At 51.7% G+C, this 17,375-nt stretch overlaps 1 long non-coding RNA gene across 2 annotated transcripts; it reads left to right on the plus strand.

Moving 5' to 3' along the window:
- Positions 1–2,721: 2,721 nt before the first annotated feature.
- Positions 2,722–7,256, plus strand: LOC128077796 (uncharacterized). 2 transcript variants are annotated; one of them, XR_008205190.1, is made up of 5 exons: positions 2,722–2,763; positions 3,058–3,143; positions 3,579–3,729; positions 6,698–6,797; positions 6,906–7,256. It is a non-coding gene; the product is annotated as an uncharacterized LOC128077796 (long non-coding RNA). The 2 variants fall into 2 exon arrangements; XR_008205189.1 differs by lacking the exon at positions 2,722–2,763 and adding an exon at positions 2,822–2,971.
- Positions 7,257–17,375: the final 10,119 nt, after the last annotated feature.

Consider the following 17,375-nt stretch of genomic DNA (forward strand, 5'->3'; position numbering starts at 1 on the left):
AAAAAAGGTCTCCGGGGTACTGAATAAATCATGGAGTGCTTTGCGCTTCCCTATTAGATCCCAGAGAGGAGACGTGGATCGGAGCTGGCGCGGGAGGCTCGGCTGCTTAAGATGAAAATAGAGTTAGTGTTTTTTCCATTCGGCTTTGCTTAAGTCTGCTGGGTTTGGAAGCTCTGGGTGGGTTTAACTCCCCGTCCCAGAGCTGTTCGTAGGCTCTGGCTGTGCAGAGCACCTGTGTTAATTGCAGGAACTGTGGCTCTGCCTTCAGCGCGGGTGGGGAAATTCCCCGAGCGGCACACACAGCACTGGGGCCGGCTGTTAGCAGCGGGACTGTGCAGAAAGCAGGGCTGAAGGGAAGAAAACCTCCAGCAGCAGCATGGGGAATTATTCCTTGATGGGGAATTACTCCGCGTTCCATCCGTGCTCAGCCTCGTTCTGGAACATCACCTCGAAAAGGAGGAGGAAAGCCCTATGGGTGGGAAAGTTCCACCCTGCTTCCCCCATGGGAGACCCCAGGGATGTGACCTTGGCTCCAGTCTGGCCCTTTCCTCAGCGCTGGGGCTGTGTGAGGATTGCCACCCGGCTTCCCCAGCTCCTGGCCTAAGAAATGCCATCACACAGATCAGGACTCAGTCCTGGGGTAGGCAGTGCAGCCCGGAGAGGTTGGGAAGAGATAGTACAAATAAGCCATTTATTGGGGTTTGGTTTTGTTTTCCCCAAACCAAATATTGCAGGGTCGGATTCAGTACTTGTGGTCTTTCAGGATTTTCCTACCCTGCAGTCCAACACAGAAATGAGTGCAGAGAGAAACATCTGCAGAGGTGGAAAGACTAAAAGCAAAGAGGGGAAAAAGTGGAAAACAAAAAGAGAAAGCACAGGAGAATGCAGAGAGCATGGATTTGGAGGGATATCTTTTAAAGAGATGCTTACAAAGAAACAGAATAAAACAAGTAATGGGTGTTGGGTTTTTTTTCAGATAAATTAGACAGAAGCCTTTTGTTTAAATTCTGTTTGATGCCACAGTGAGGTCTGCAGGGGCCGGCCAGGCTCCTTGCTCAGTACGTGCCCAAGTGGGACGGCTGTGCTTTGGGCCTCACCTCCAGGAGGCATTGCTGCCCCAGGGCCGGGGGCTCACGTTCTCCTTCCCGAGGTTTCCCTGCTGAAAAAAAGAAACCAACGGCCACAAAATAAATACAGAAGGGATCACACCACTCACCGCTGATATTAAAAGTGTTTTCTATTTTATTATCGTGACACATCAATATCTTAAAATCTAATTCCAGGACAGCCATTTTATAATATCCACATTACTCGTTTCGTATTCCAAAATGTTTCCCAGCAGTGCTGAATGTATGATAATGCACATTGGAGGGCGTGTGCTTAGATACAATATTTAGCTACACCTTCTGCTAGAGACTGTTGACTTCCTTCTTTTCTTATCAATCTTTCCTGTTTTAAAAAAGACCAAAAAGAAAAAGAGAATCTCGGTATGAAATGACAATGTATGTAACATTAGGGACGGAAGAATTCTTGTCTGGTCTTTCTGGCAGCAACTGCTGCTGGAAGGGGTTTTGTTAAAGTGTTTTTTCCTGGATTCATTTTTAAAATTGGTTTTGGGGTGGGAGGATTTTGCTATCTGCATACATGACGGTCTGTGCCCAGACAATAAGATTGCCTGAAACAGGATGGAATTAAATCCGTAAGAAATGATACAAAATGGTGACATACAGCTGGATGTTTAGACACATCTTGGGGCTGTGCTCACCACGCTGACTGTCGAGTTCGCTTTTTGTGCTATACCAATTTGGGAACAGGAACACGATTGCACTGAGAAGTGCTGGAAGTCATTTCCCCCTTCCGCTTATCTCACAATGTAGCAAATCCCAAACGTGAAACTGGAGTTAGTGCAAGTTGGTTTTTCAGTGTCTGTCCAACTGCCTTGAAGAAATACAGATCCAGCTAGAGAACTTTGGCTGGAGGAGAAAAATCGGCATGAAATGTGACCAAATGCAATGGGTTGCACTGGTTTGACTATGGATGTGCTGAGCTTTTGAAAGCAAAATTTGGAGTTGGGGCAGAGTGGGGGGTGGGGAGCACAGCAGTGAAAGGAACACCAAACATCTGTGCGGAGCTGGAGGAGACAAAGTACAGCTGGATGGGCTGCGGTCATCTGGGCTCAGCCCCAGCTCCGTAGGCACAGGGGAGAGAGAAGCCTGGTCTGCATTGAGAGGCCTGGTCCCCATTGAGCAGCACGGTCCGCATTAAAAGGCTTGGCCCCATCAGTAGCCCTGCTTCCATCGAGTGGCCTGGCCTTCTGCAACAGGCCTGGTACTCAACTAAAAGCCTGACCCCCACCTGGTCCCTATCCACCCAATCAGCTGAGCAGCAGGGTCATCCAAAATGAGAGATGGCTGCCTTGGCTCCACCAGGGCTGGGGGTGTTGCTGGAGCCCTGGGCTGGGGATGAAGGAGCATTCCGTGATTCTACAGAGATGAGCGTGCTCCATCAGCGTCCCTGCAAGCAGGCTGTAAGGGTGCATGTAGCTTCTCTGGGGCTGTGCTGTCCTGTCTGAGAGGTGTTTGGTGGCTGCCTGACAGCTCAGGATGACTGGCAGCTGGCATTTGTGGGAGGATCACCAGGCAGGTGTGCCTAGTCCCAGACACAGCTTGCTGTAATTAATAATAAAGAGAGGATCTGTTCCCACCAGCAGCAATGTATAGGATCATTTCCCCCCCCCCATGCCTCCATGGGGGCTGTTACAAGGTTGTGGTTATTTTTTTTCTTGTTATTTTAACTCTCCTAGTGAGCAACTGGTTCTTCCTGCTGCTGTCACTCGGCTGTGCTCACAATTAACCTGCTTAAATCAGTGCTGTTGGGTGGGAGCAGGGACTGCTGAGGGCAGAGCCCCCACCACGGGCAGCTCAGGTTCTGGGGGTGCTGGGAGTGCAAAAGCTGTTCTGCTGAAAGCTGGGTGGGTTGTGTGGTAAAGCAAACCCTGTCTGGTGTTCTAGGACAGCTGGAACCTCTTAAATTAATTTTTGTTTTGTTTTCTGCTAGAAAAATACTTGTTGAGTGATGCTGATTTCTTTGTGCGACGATGAAGATTTGCTTTTGCTTCTTTGAAAAGCCTCTTGTGAAATAAGGTTTGGATTTATCAGAATAGCCCATTTTGAAACCTCATGAATGAAAAGATCTCAATTTGCGAGGAAAATCTGGGGTTCTTTTTAAAATGCTTTTTAGCGGATATTAAGCAAAGGAGTGTGTAAAATAATAGATGATCCTAGCAAGCTTTTGTTGGAATCAGGTCATCCAGATTGCCTCTGTTTCTGTAGATCTCTTTATGAAACTGGCTGGGATTCTTATTTGATTATCATTATTGTTATTTTTTTGCTTTAGTTACAGTAGGAAAGTTTATCACGATATGTCAGTGCTCATCCAATAACAGAATGCAGGTTCTTTGCCCCTGTTCATCTCCTTTGCACAGAAGCATTTTGTTTTAAATGAAGTCTACAAATACATGTAAGTAAAAATTAAAAACATACTCAGAAGATTTTTTTTTTTTTTTTTCCCAAGGGCAGAAGTTAACTTGGCTTTTCTGAAGCAGGGAAGAAATGTCTGGCTTTCCCCTCTTTCCATGTGGGGCAGCCTGGGCAACAGCAAACTGTGTGCTCCCTTCCAGCTGAAATCATGCTTGTGCTTCAGGAGCAAAAACCAACTGTTGAGATGGAGGTGAGGTGTCCCAGATCTGATTTTTGAGTAGGAACAAGAGAGGCTTGAGAAAACTCGTTTTCTCCTTTCCTCCAAAGAATGTGAGAAGCTGCGGTTAGCTGCCTGTCTCCTAGACAGCAGTAGCCTAAAAATAACAAACGAGAGATTAAAGAAAATCAATCAATATATACTTCTAAAAAAAACCTACAGTTGGAAAGCCTTGCAATGGGCGGGATACAGGAAAACACAGAGAGAGCTCTGCTTCCCAGGAGCTTTCCTTTCTCAGCAAGAGGAAGAGCTCGGGCGCTGATGTTTGGAGGTTGGTGCTTGCTGTCCGCAGACTGTGTGTGGCTGCTGGACTCCTCCTCTTTGGGGCTTAGATAAAGAGCACTGAGTTCATGATGCTGGTGGTCAGCAGTGTGTGTTGGGTGCATTAAAAAGAGCGTGTCCAGCAGGTCGATGGAGGTGATCCTCCCCCTCTACTCTGCCCTGGTGAGGCCTCATCTGGAGTACTGCGTCCAGTTCTGGGCTCCCCAGTACAAAAAAGACAGGGATCTCTTGGAAAGAGTCCAGCGGAGGGCCACAAAGATGGTGAAGGGCCTGGAGCATCTCTCCTATGAAGAAAGGCTGAGTGATCTGGGTCTGTTCAGCCTTGAGAAAAGAAGGCTGAGAGGGGGCCTGATCCAGGTCTATAAATATCTAAGGTGTGGGGGGCAGAATGGCGAGGCCAGACTGTTTTCAGTGGTGAGTGGAGACAGGACAAGGGGAAACGGCCTGAAACTGCAGCATAGGAAGTTCTGCACAAATGTGCGCAAGAACTTCTTTACAGTGAGGTGACAGAGCACTGGAACAGGCTGCCCAGGGAGGTGGTGGAGTCTCCTTCTCTGGAGATGTTCCAAACCCACCTGGACACCTACCTGTGCGACCTGCTGTAGGGAACCTGCTTTGGCAGGGGGTTGGACTCGATGACCTCTGGAGGTTCCTTCCAACCCCTACAATTCTGTGATTCTGTGTCTGGGATGCCAAGCGTGCTGGCTGTGAATTGTGCTTGAGGTGACTGGGATGAGTGAGCACACATGCAGCAAGCTGTGGCCAGGCACCTACATGGCACCCCTGCATGGGGATGTGAATTTGCTGGGCTGAGTATGCTCTTTGCACCCTCATCCTTGTGGAGATGCCTGCAGAGACCCAGCTTCCATCCCAGCATGGAAAACAAATGCTGAAAACTTATCAGTTATTCTGCTGGGTCTGAATCTGATTAACACACCTGTCCCAAGGTGGGAGGTGGCACAGAGAGCACAATGTGCTCTCTAGGACTGCAGGACATGAGTCCCCTGGAGCCATACGTAGGCAAAAAAAAAAAAGCAGTTGGCACACATCCTGCTAGTGAAACCAAGCCTGGGGGATGAACGCTGTGAACACAGCAGGGGAAACCCAGGCAAGCAGAGCCACACCTGCAGTGTTACCTGAATGAAAAGAAGTCCTGTGAGCACTCATGGATGGGAGATGCCGCCAAAATAAGGGTGCTGTGCTGCTGAACTTCTGCACTGAGTATCCAGCTCCCCTTCCTGTGGAAATCCCTAACGGCAACCCAAATGGATCCTGGTGGGATGGGGAGAGTGGAGACTCCACCGTGCAAACCGTGTGGCGGCAGGGAGGGGCTCGCCTGGCAGCGCTGCCTTGCGTGGCTCCGAGCTCACGGTTCCTCCTTCCCGGTGCTCTCCTGCAGCCACGCACGGGTACATCACGAGGGGGTTGGACACGCAGGACGGGCTCCCCAGCTCCGCGCCCTCTCTGTTGTGCAAGGGGGGGAGCAGCCCTGGAGCATCCCCAGCTGCGGGGCCGTCCTGCAGCAATTGCGGGTGCCGGGCTCCACCTAGGGGCTGCTCGGGAACGCGGGGCTGAGCCCTGCTGGACGCGGGGAGGGAGCTCCGGGCCGCTCCCTGCATCACGCCTCGTGTGCGAGTGCCCCAGCACGGGGATGGGGGGTTTAGATTAAAACGATGGGATTTGGGTGCAGAGAAGCTGAATGCATCGAGCGCGTCTTCCAGGAAAAGCAGCAAAAGCTAAAAAATATAAACAAGGAAGTGATGACTTTTTTTTTCTTTGTCAATAATGCTCAAGGAAATCACCTGCATTTTATTGTCCCATTCATACGTTTAATGCTATTAAAACAGGAGTCTGGGCTGAGCTGCAGGAAATCAAAGCATTTAATGGGGCAGACACAAGGCCTCCCTCCTCCCTCCCCAAAGGTGATTTGAACCAGTTTAAACAAATGTGTCTTCTCTTAAAATAATTATGTGATTTAGAGATGCTTTTCCCTGGCTCGTATCAAATGACTTTAATGGGGTCTGCTCGTATGTGTGTGTCTGCTTAACCAGTTATTGCTTTTTAAAGCTGCACTCATTCCCCAGTTTTTGCCAGAAAAGTAATTCTGTCTGAGATGGGATTATTTGTGCTCCACCATCACTTGGTATTTGTTCCACGGTGCATTTAGTAGTGAAATGGTGCCCAGAGGGCAGAGGCCAAAATGTGATCTAAAACAACGTGCTGAAATTTGGGAATAATATCTTCTGGATGATTTAGCAGCTGTGAAGCTTTTTTCTCCCCTATTTATTTATTTATTTGCCCTGTTTACAGAAAAGCAAGACGTTCATGTGGACCAGGTGAGTCTGTGGATGTGTGCCTGTCATCTTCACCTAACGCCTGTTAGGTGTCTCCTCTGGCCAAATTTGTCAGCCCTGGAGGCTCTACCTTCCTGTTTGTGAATAGTGGGGGCTTGCAGAGTGGTGCTGAGGTGCAGGATATGTGCCAAGCCCAGGGGATGCATGCTATGATAACAGCAGGGGATATCCAGACAAGCAGAGCCACATGTGCAGTGTTACCTGCATGAAATGGCATCCTGAGAGCACTCCTGGCTTGTTGGTGTACAAAATAGAGGTGGGGGGAAGCTGAGAAAAGTCAAAAGCTGCTTTATTTCCTTTTGTAGGAAGGAGAGCAGGAGAAGGTAAAGCAGTGGCATTGGAAAGAAGCATTCAGGGCAGCAGACCAAGAAGATTTGGGCTGCATGGCTGTGCTTTACTTGGCAGGTCTGCCTCCTTTCCAGAGCCCCCACCCCTAGGAGACATTTGCCATGTTAAAACTGCAGCTTTAACCCCATCTGGTTTTGTCTCACCAAGCCCTTGGTGTCTTTTCAGGGTTAGAGCAGCAGCTTCCAGTGGAAATATACTTTGTTCCTGTATAGCTTAAATCTTTTCTGGAGGAAGAAACCGCATCAGCTCACACATCCTTTATGCCTGCAGGAGCTGTGATGCACGTAGCTGCAGTCCCTGCCCCATCACAGTGCTGCAGAGCTGCACTGTTACTCTCTTTGACCTTTACAGAATCAGAGAAAACTACTCCAGCTCCTTTTAAATGCCCTCTCCTGCTGCTGCCATGCTCCTCACCACACTGGGTGCCCTGGGCAGTCCCTATCCTTTTCCCCACCTGGGAAGGTCACATGGATACAGAATGGGGACTGCTGGAGAGTATGCAAGCAGCCCAGGTCCTTGTCCTTCCCCCTCTTGCCATTTTTGTGTGATTGTTCACTCACCTGTTTCACAGTTCATTACAGGCTCTGCCTCATTCTCTCCAAGGAGCAGTGTTGATTCATTTGGCCAAGCCCTCATCACCCATCACTGTGGATGCCCCTTTCATGGAAGTGCTGAGCTCCAATGCCAGGATGGAGGTGAAAGTTCTGAGTCCAGATGGGGTGAACTGCCAGCCTGGGCCAGCCTCGTGTGGGCACTGGCACCCAAGTGCCTGAGAGCACAGCAGGGGATTGGCATGGCATGAAACCTGCCCTCAGTTCTCCTCTGGAGATGGCCATTGGGCTGTTCTCAGGTTGGTCACAAGGACCCCCTGAAGTGTGCAGTGATGGGATGGCAGCCTTCTTTGCTCATCTGCTGGATGGGGTGAAAGAATGCTCTGGGGCTTTATGAGGGGAGAAATGACACCTAGGCTGCAGCAATGTTGGGTGACTTAAGCTATAGCCAGGAGAATACCGCTGTGCCTATATCTACATGGTGGATTGCACCAGGGTGGTGCTGCCAAAGTCTTCCATGATTTTGGGGGATGAGGAGCAGCTGGTAACGGCCCAGGACTCCATGTCCCAGCAGCCCCATGCATGGGGTTGTCCTGGCGGGGGGTTCTACCCTCAGCCTCATTCCTCCCCTACCCTTGCGTTGCACCTCCCTTCCTCTGCTTCAAAAATCCAGGGCAGGGGCTCAGTGGCACCTCTTTGTTTTGCAGCCCACAGCACACTGGGATAAGGTAACTAATTTGGGGAATGACTCCGGCTATCAATTTCCTGAATGAGTTGGTGGGAAAGGCTTTGAAGGATAAGCCAGATCTCACACGCTCTCTGCCGTCTGCTTGGTCATGAATTACCCTTTTATTTTACTTCCTCCTTGTTCTCATTGCCACACCACTCAAACTAAAATTATTCGCCTACAACCGCAAACGCAGGGATATATCACCTGGAGTGCTGTAGGGCTGTCGCCATATATAATGCTCTGAGCTCAATATTTATAGAGCTACATACGGCACAAATCATATCCAGAAGGCCCGTCGAGCTGGAGAGCTAGGTATAAACTCCAGAAATATCGCAAGCCATCGCTCACAAGAGACTGCCCGGCACAGCCGCTGGCCGTACATCATGCTGTAATGCCATCCGAGTCCGCGCTCGGTGCTGGAGCAGAGCAGAGGTCACTGCCAAGCTTTCCTTCCATAAATCCTAGGCGCTGGCTCTGAGCAAGGTTAGGGGCTGGGGAGCTCCTGGTGCTGCTTCTTGCTGCTGTTGACACCGGGGTGTCCCAGCACTGAGGGTGTGTGCTTGTTTGAGGGGTCTTGGCCTTGCTCTCTGCTGTGGGAACTGGAGGGAAAGGCAGGACAGATGTGATGGCTTGCTCAGACCAGCTCTGAAAGCTATAGGGAACAGATGGCTCATCTGAAATGGGGTTTTGCTGGCTTTTAGGGGGGATCTGAGTCTCTTCTTCTCACCAGCCTGGGTCACATTCTCCTTTATGCCTTTACATTGTGTAGGAATGTGAATTTTCTCTATTTTCTACAGGCTTCAAGGGCACACAGTAACCTGCCTGTCCGCATGGCAAAGACACAGCTGTCTGTCCCAAGAAAGTCTGGGTCCACTGCCCACCTAGCAGTTCCTCCTTGGCGATGGAGCTCACCCATCACTGGGGCACAGTTCCCCCAGGGCAGACCCTGCTGCACCCCTGGATTCTCCTTCCTTGGGCAATCCAAAGAGCAAACAAATCCCAGGTAATAAGAACGCCCCAGGTCCCTGCCAGCTGCAGGAGGGCTCTCTGGAGCAGGGGCACTGATGTGGTAGAAACAAGCAATGGGTTGTGCTGTCAGGCTGCGATTGCTTCAGCAACTTGAGTTTCTAATTCGTGATGGACTCAAGCTAAGCGGTCTTTGGCTCTCCCCTCTCCCCCAGCAGCATGGCAGGAAGGCTCTGACATTAAGCAAAATAAAATCCAACCCTTAGCATTAAGTAAAACTCCCAGCGTGATGGGTTTGTGGCTTGCAGCAACAGCACAGCAGGAGCGTGTTAAAGCCAGTCTCCAGCGAGTGGAAGAATGAAGCTTTGCAAAATCCTGACGAGGCAAAGCTCCTAAAATAACAATTGAATTAAACTTAATTCATTTTCACTTAATACTCTAATAGTGCCTTTAGCAAATGAGACTGTTATCATTTTGAGGAGGAAAATGGGGAGGCGCAGTCTGGATGCAACTCACATCTCCTTAGTGTGAAAGAAAGAAAACGGTGCTGGAAATAAATAACCAGGGGAAGCAGTGCAGACAATTCAGAGGTTTCCTTTTGGGAATAAACACTCCCAAACCTGAGCATATTCATATTCCAGACCCAGGAGTGTGCAAAACTGGCTAATTTTTTCCAGAACCTTGGAGTTTGCTAAGTTTGGGTCATACTCTGCATCCAAGGCTGGTTGGGATTTCCCTCCTCTCTCCTTATCATGAAGTCCTTCAGTTGGGAAAGCTGCAGATCCCGTGCTGCCAGGCCCTGACTCAGCAGGCAGGTGAGCACAAGCCATCCCATGCACAGTGCTCTGGGCACCACCACATTCTGGGTCTTTATTTCCAGCTGTGCCTCCTGTGTGCTCGAGCCCACCCTCGTGATGCTGCAGGAGGATTTCACTGAGCTGATATCCAGCCTGTGTGCTCCATGATGGCCATGCTGGCTCCAAACTACACTTCCCAGGAGGCCACAGAGCAGGAGCAGTGCTCTCTATGATGAGTGCAGGAAAAACGCTCCCTTTGGCTGCTGTGCTGTGCTGTGGTGAATGGGACAGCAGTGGAATGTCAGGACTGGAAGCAGCACCGCTCTGCGAGCAGCTGCAGGCATTGCAGCAAAATGGGTTTCTCCTCTTAACGCAGCTCTCTGCTGTCACTGCAGCCTTCCTCCAGCAAATAGCCCGAGCTGGCTGTGCAAGGTTGGCCTCGCCCTCTGCTTCTCTCACAGGCAGGCTCTGCTAATCCGCAACTGACAGATGTTTTTGTCTCTCATTCATAGAAACCTTTCTCCCCTTGCCCTGCAAGGGAGGTTTCTGAGACAGCAAACATTTTCCTCACTGTAGATGGGGAAGGAGATCAGGAGTAGGGGCTGCACTCCTCCATCTCTAGGGCTGGTGTCAGCTGTTTGCCTTCTGGGTCTCCATCTAAGAAATGGATTATTTGAGCACTGTTCCTTTGAAGGGAGATTCCTGACTTGGGTGGCAGTCAAGGCTCAACAAAACAAGATGCTGGGTGACCCTTTGCCAGAGTGCAGCATGGGACCCTCACTCTGTAGGAGACTTGAATAGAGACCCCCAATCCCATTGCAGGGACATGAGCATGGGGATATCGGGGCCTTTTGTGGAGTGCTGCTGACCTCTCATGCCTGGCTTTGGGGATGTCATTGGCAGAGGCGTGAGGTACACTGTGCCAAACCCTTTAAAAGAGGTTCACAGAAAGGTGAGGTGCAAATTCCCTTCACTCTGGGCCATGATTTCTACACTCTGGGATGGGCACGGCATGAGGACTGAAGGCAGGAGCTGTTTTGCAGCCTTGCTCATGGGCACTACAGCTGATTTCTTTCCTGCAGTGCAAAGAAAAGGAGAAAGAAGTGAAAAAAATAAAAGCTATTAGTATAAAGAGATTAAGGGCTGTAGTTGAATTAGGTGAGGAACAAATGGGATTATTTGGGAAGAGCGTTAGTTTGTAAAAACGGTATGTTTTTAAGGAACAAGAAATAGCAGCTGATTACAGGCATTGTGATGCTGGCTTTGTACTGCTGCTCGTGCCGGTGGGCTGGGAGTACCCCAGAAAGGGATATTTTGCCAACACCCTCTGTTTTTTAGCTTTCCAAAATTACTTTCCCTAATAATAATAGTAACAAACTTTCAGTAGGAAGCCCTTCCTGCTCCATCCTCCTGCTCCATCCGTGCTATGCAGGCAGGGAGCTGCAGGATCTGCAGCCTGCAGAGGTCCCCCTCGCCCAAGCTTTGCGAGCCGGGCAGAGCTGATCGCGGAGCGGCGCAGGGCTGAGCGCAGGGAAAGGCCGAGCTGAGCCCGAAGTCCCCCGCAGCCCCCGGTTCACTGCTTCGAGCCGTACCGACCGGGTGCAGCCCTCGGGATGCTCTCCCGGAAGGGTTGTTTTCCCTCGGGATGTGGGCTCGGATGGGAGGGATGCTGGTAAGGCAGGTAAATTAGCGGCCAAATTAATTAGCGCCGTGGCAACCTGGGAACTAGAGGAGAACCCGTGTTTGGGGCAGAGGTATTCATGCCGTGGATTCGCACGAGTGATGGGAATCTCACCACCACCTCTGCCCAAATGCTTGGGTAGGGTTGGAGGAGTAGAGCATGCTCTGCACACTCCCAATTTCCTTTCTTAAGCTCAAAATTGTGCTGTGGGCAGAGCAACGTACCAGCCCACATGTCCACAGCTGTGAGTTCCAACATGTGAGCAAGGACAGCTCTTGACCGTGGTTGTGACTTCTGTGCTTGGGGACCAGATAGCCTCATTGCCACACCACTTTTCTACCAAATACTTTGTTCTTGGTGAGGGAAGGGAGCAGAAAATAAATGGGAGAGGAGCACGATGGCCTGCTGCCAGGGTGAAGAGGGAAACCTCGTGAGAGGGCCCTCTGGGGAGCTGGCATGGGCAGCTGTGCTCCCAGCCCTCTGCTCTGTCCTCTGAGCACAGGGTGAGCTCCTGCCCAGGGGGATGTTCTCTCCGTAATAAATGGGGTGAGGGGGAGCTGAGAGGCATATCAGTATTGTAGGGAAAGGGCAGATAAGCAGAGATTTGTTTGGATGAGTTTGACACCCTGTCAAAATCCAGTCTGGTTGTAATAATCATGTTTTTGTTGTTGTAATAATATCTATTTATTTACTTATTTACTTAAGGGAAGGAGCACCCGTGCTACACATGGGGCCATGTGTGGGCCTCAGCAGTGCTCCATGCCATGAGCTCACCAGGGATCCTCTGTGTCTGACTGGATCCCTGTGGGCTCAGGTGTGGAGGGTGGGAGGAGGGGGGGATGATGGTAAATTGGGCACCAACACTTCAGAGCCCCTGTAATCCTACGGGAGCTGCAGAGCAGCAAACTGGGGACATCCCCCTCCCCACCTACAGCCATGGGCTCGGACATGAACTTCAGCCACCCTCCCAGCTCTGCTTGGCTGCAGTGAGGGGGGGAGTGCTGCCATGTTCAGGAGATGGGAGACGGAAGGAGGGAGAAAGGCTTTTGCCAGAGGAAATCGATACCCCGTGAAAAGTAATTATTGAAGCATAAATTTATCATAAGGGTGATCACCAATAAAACATCTCTTGGCGACATTTTAATTTAAAATCAAATTCGAAAAGGGCCCCCTCCCCCTTCAAAAAAAAAAAAAAAAAAAAATCCTTAACAAGCAGAAAAATAACTGCAGCCCTTGGAACACTTCATTATACGTTCAAAGAGAGCTCCATCATCTTCGCACCGACGCCGGGCTCTGCTCTTCTGATGGATCCAATGCAGCTGATTTATGGAAATGACTTGCAAATCCATAAATGTAGTTTGCAGTGACAGCCGTGCATATCACGAGTAATTCCTTTAAAGTATGCAAAGAAAAATGATTCATATCTGGTTGGACCTCGGCTTTTCCAAGGGTCGCCACTCTCGAGTCTTGATGCGTTTGTCTGTATTGCTTTCTCCCGTTGATTTTTTTTTTAACTCGGTGATGGATGAGGCGGAGATCTTAGCGCTGAAAGCCGGGACCCCGAGGCGGCCGGCGAGCAAAGGGTTAAGGCCGTGGGCAGGTGGCCGCGTCCCCGTTTCCCCCCGGGGACATGCGTGGATGGGACGCGACGCGCACCGCCGCTCTCGTTCCCCCGCCACCCCGCTTTTCTCCTCACCCCCCTCCCCGAAGGTTTCAGCCCCGGGACCCAAAAGCTTAATTGTGATAATTAATTAGCCCTCCGCTCGCGATTGCCAGGAGACTGCGGGGCGGGACCGGGGGGGACCGGGGAGGGCTCCGGAGACACTGCGCGCCCGTGCCTCAGTTTCCCCATCTGCAATGAATGCAGCGCCGGGGCCGGGGGCACCTCCGGGTTTGGGGGCAGCGAGAAGCCCTCCTCGGGGACACAGCGGGGCGCACAGTGAGCGGGTTCCGGGATATCTCCCTCTTTTCGTTGTTGTTCCAGGTGCCCCCCGCCCCCTGTCGTCTCCCCGAATATCATCTCCCGGTGGTGTCTCTGCTGATGCATTCCTAAGGTTTCGTGATGCAATAACCAGAAAAAGCAGCATATTTCCACATTATCATCCAATTTCCCTTCCCGGGTATTTAGTTCGACTCTTTAACACCAGCCACATAATTAGAATTTGGATTTCCATTAATTTTCTTTGGGCCTGCAACCATTTGAAGATCACACTGGTAATTAACGTGATACATCACTAATTTCGCCGAGCACGAGCTATAAGCGGGCGCTCCCCCTCCTCCCGACGGGGGGGACGGGGTGTGGGTGGCCGGGAGAGGGGTGGGGGGGCACAGACCCCCCCAGCAGCGGTGCGGATCCCACCGCATCCCGCACCATTTGCGACGGAAAACGCTCTTTTTCTTCCCGCTTCAATTTCAACAATTAAAAATATTTATCGGTAGCAGATTTACGTCGTCGTGTCTCCAGTCTTGGGGCATATTGGTAGACTATTAAGACTAATTAGCATCCTTTCTGCATGCAGATTTACTAAGCTGATTGCGGTATAACTCATCCCTAAAAGCCCCTATCCCTCCCCACTCGCGCAGTGTAGCTGAAGGCGAGGCCCCTCCGCCTCTCCGAGCTCGCACGCAGCTCACGTTGGCCGGCCCTTTTGCTAAGTAAACTTTAAAAATGGGAAGCAATAACAATTTGAGTTAGAAGCTCGCGAAGCACTAAAAAGGAAATATTACCTCGGGAGCTTCCACGGGAAGGATCTGGGAGGAAACAAGGAGATTCAGCGGGTGGAGGCGCGCAGCAGCCGTATATTCTCTGCATTAAACCCAGGGCCGTTATTTTCTTAAATATACACGGAAATAAACAAAAGGGTTCGGTGCGCGCTCCTGGAACACCGAGGAGAGGAGGGGGAGAAGGAGGGGGATGGGCGAGGGAACGAAAAAGTGCTGCAGAAAGTTGGCAGGGCGCGGGCGCTGCTCTCTTTGCTCCTCCGCGTTTTGGAGCAGTTGAAATGCGCGGAACCCGCGCCGCGCCGCGCAGCCCCTCGGATGCGGCACCCGTTGTGCCTTCCAGAGCAGAAGGCTCCGAGAGGCTCTTCCGAGGTACGAGAAGCATCAGCAACGCCGCTTTTTTAAAGCACACGCCGCCGGTTTGTTATTAACATACCGGGAAGTACATAAGCCCCGCAACTTTATTCTCTTTAATGAGGCTGGAAAAGCACGCCGGCCCTGAAGGGTTTTGTTCATTAAAGATGTAAGCGGAAGGAATATTGTCTCATTAATTATCTGGTTTTAATTACACCGTTACCCTTTGAATCCGTGTGTTTGAGGGGAACAAAAGTTGAAAGAGTCGGACCTTCACCATCCGCGGACCGAAGGGGATGGGAGAGAGTCCGCGGAGGAAGGGTGGAGGGGGGGCGGCGGGGGACGGACGGACGGACGGACAGACGGACCGTGCCAACCCGACCGCTCGGCCGCTTCGTCATTAATTACCCACCGCTAAATTGCGCCGTTTTCCCTTTAAATCCCAGACATTTTGACAGGACACATTAAAGCGCAGCCTTCTCAGGCTGAGAACATCATAAAAACCGGACAGGCAATTTCTGTTTTCACCAAATAGCCGGGGTAACGCGTTCTGCATCTTTGGTTTTAATGCACTAACTGGCAGCTAAGCAGTGAGGGGAGCACAGGGGTGGGGAGCGGAGATGGAAAACCTGGGGAGGAAGCAGGGATAGGCGATATCCATATTTCTCCCTCTCTCTCCTGCGAGTCCTGCCCTGGCTGCCCCCCTCCCATCTCCAAATCCATCGCACCAACTGAATTATCAACTAGAATTTGATTAATATGCAAATCTGAGGCAAACAGCTCCATATAATTCTTTCAGTGGAGAGTAATTAATCAACAGTTAAAGCAAATTAATACATATATCAATTTTGTCAGGAACATGCTTAGTTCAATAGCCCGTAAAATTGAAGTTTGAAGTATTAAGGGGCTCTACAGAAACGTTATGACTAAAACTTTCAAATTGATCCTATTTAGTAATCAATCAGGCTCTCCCCTCGGGTTAATCTGTCTAATTTTTCATCTCAAATCATACACTTTAGTGACATGCCATCTAGCAAACAGTCGATAAAAAGTTAACAAAAATGATAACGACTCCGGCACACGGCGGTTCCTGCGTGCGAGCCGTCGGGGGCGAGCGGGCCGCCCAGCGCCGAGCCCGGACGGGGCGATCCAGGGAAGCCCGACGCCTGCAGCCCCCGCCTCGCCGAGCGCCTAATTAAATATGTCATTATTTTCTCTACTCTTCTCATTTGCTTCTCCCCTCCTCCAGCCCAAGTGGGTTGATTTAACGCCGGGAGAGCCCGCGGGTTCCGCGGTGCCCACATCGAGCCCGTTCGTGGTTCCCTCCCCGGGGGGTTCGACCCGGTGCCCCAGTGCCACCCAGCGCTGCTCTTCAACACCGCGATCCCGTCGCCCGCCCGCTCGGGACTCGGCTCCGAAGCCCCTTACCCTCACTGGGTTGGGTGATGATGTCACTGCAAGCGCTGGTGACGTCGCGATGCCTTCGCGCATAACCCGAACCCATACAGCGAGGCGCATGAGGGTGCCTCCCTCCCTCCCTCGGGGCCTTATCCCGGCATTGAGGAGATCCCGAGGCGCGGGGCGGACATAGCGCAGCCCTTGGGTGCAGGAGGCCCGAGGAGAGGCGACACGGCCCGAGGGGGCGGGCGGGGCACGGCGCGGCAATGGGGAGATGCGCCCCGACGGTGCGTCCCGGCTGCGGCTCGCGGGAGACATCGGGGCTTAAAAGGACCAAAGGTTGTGCGGAACTGCGCGTGGATGCCAGCGCCGACGGGACTGAGTGCAGCGAGCGCAGCCCCACCGATAACGCGGCACCGAAGCTTTCCGAGCCCCTTTCCCGGCTCTCCCCGACCTCTGCCCGCATTGCCCCTGGTGGTCCCGGCCCCTCAATGGCTTCGGCTCCGAGCTGCCCCTTGCTGTTGAATTTGCCCCGCGCCTCCGGGCTGCTCTTTGCACTGGAAGAGCTGCGCGGCTCTCCGCGGCTCTCCGGGCCCCGAGGTCCTCCCCGTTTTTTTCCCTTATTCCTGGCAGCAACGGAGCAAATGCGAGCAGGCAGAATGCTGGAGAACGCCCTGCCGGTCCCGGTGACCCTGTCCCCAAGTGCAAATCCCTTATGAGCCGCTCTCTGTCCCCCGATCCTCTCGCAGCCCCACACCGGGGCCCTTCGAGGGAGCGGAGCGGGGAGGCTGCGAATCCTGCCCCAGCCCCAGAATCGGGAAGAAAAAGCCTTTCCTTTCAGCAGAGACTCATGCATCAAACTTCAATTTTCCGGACGATTGAATTAGTGATTTTTTTTCTCCTGAACTAAAATACACTTAAGTCTTTGGGATTAATTACCACGTTCTGGTCCCTCAGACTGTAGTATTAGTTATCGTTGCCATATTCGACATCAGCCCTGACACCTCATAAAATAAGGAACTGAATTTCACTGACTCAACCTGCTTTAGTCCTGTTGGATAATTCAGGAGGGGGCTTTATTCTCCGTCTGGGAGCGCTGTGTGAAGTGAACAAGATCAAATATGGATCTCACCCTCCCCCCCTCCCCCACCACCAAAAAAAAAGAAGAAATAGAAGCGTGACAACCCCCCCTAAAGTGAACCACTGCAGATCAGACAACACCCCACACCGCCCCCTCCCCTCCCACATCCACACGAAATGCGAGGCAGTGCCAGCTTTAGGATGAAGGATGGGGAGGAAGGGGCTCTAGAGGATGGGGTTTGGGTCGGAGAGGGGGTAACCGTGGGCCGGGCTGCGGGCTGGGCCGAGCTCCCCCAGGGGAAGGGGACAGCCCGACACTGGGGTGCTGCCTGCGCCCCCCGCCAAGCACCCGGCGCA

This window comes from Tympanuchus pallidicinctus, unplaced genomic scaffold, assembly GCF_026119805.1.
Source record: "Tympanuchus pallidicinctus isolate F22 unplaced genomic scaffold, pur_lepc_1.0 scaffold16, whole genome shotgun sequence".
NCBI classification, from domain to species: domain Eukaryota; kingdom Metazoa; phylum Chordata; class Aves; order Galliformes; family Phasianidae; genus Tympanuchus; species Tympanuchus pallidicinctus.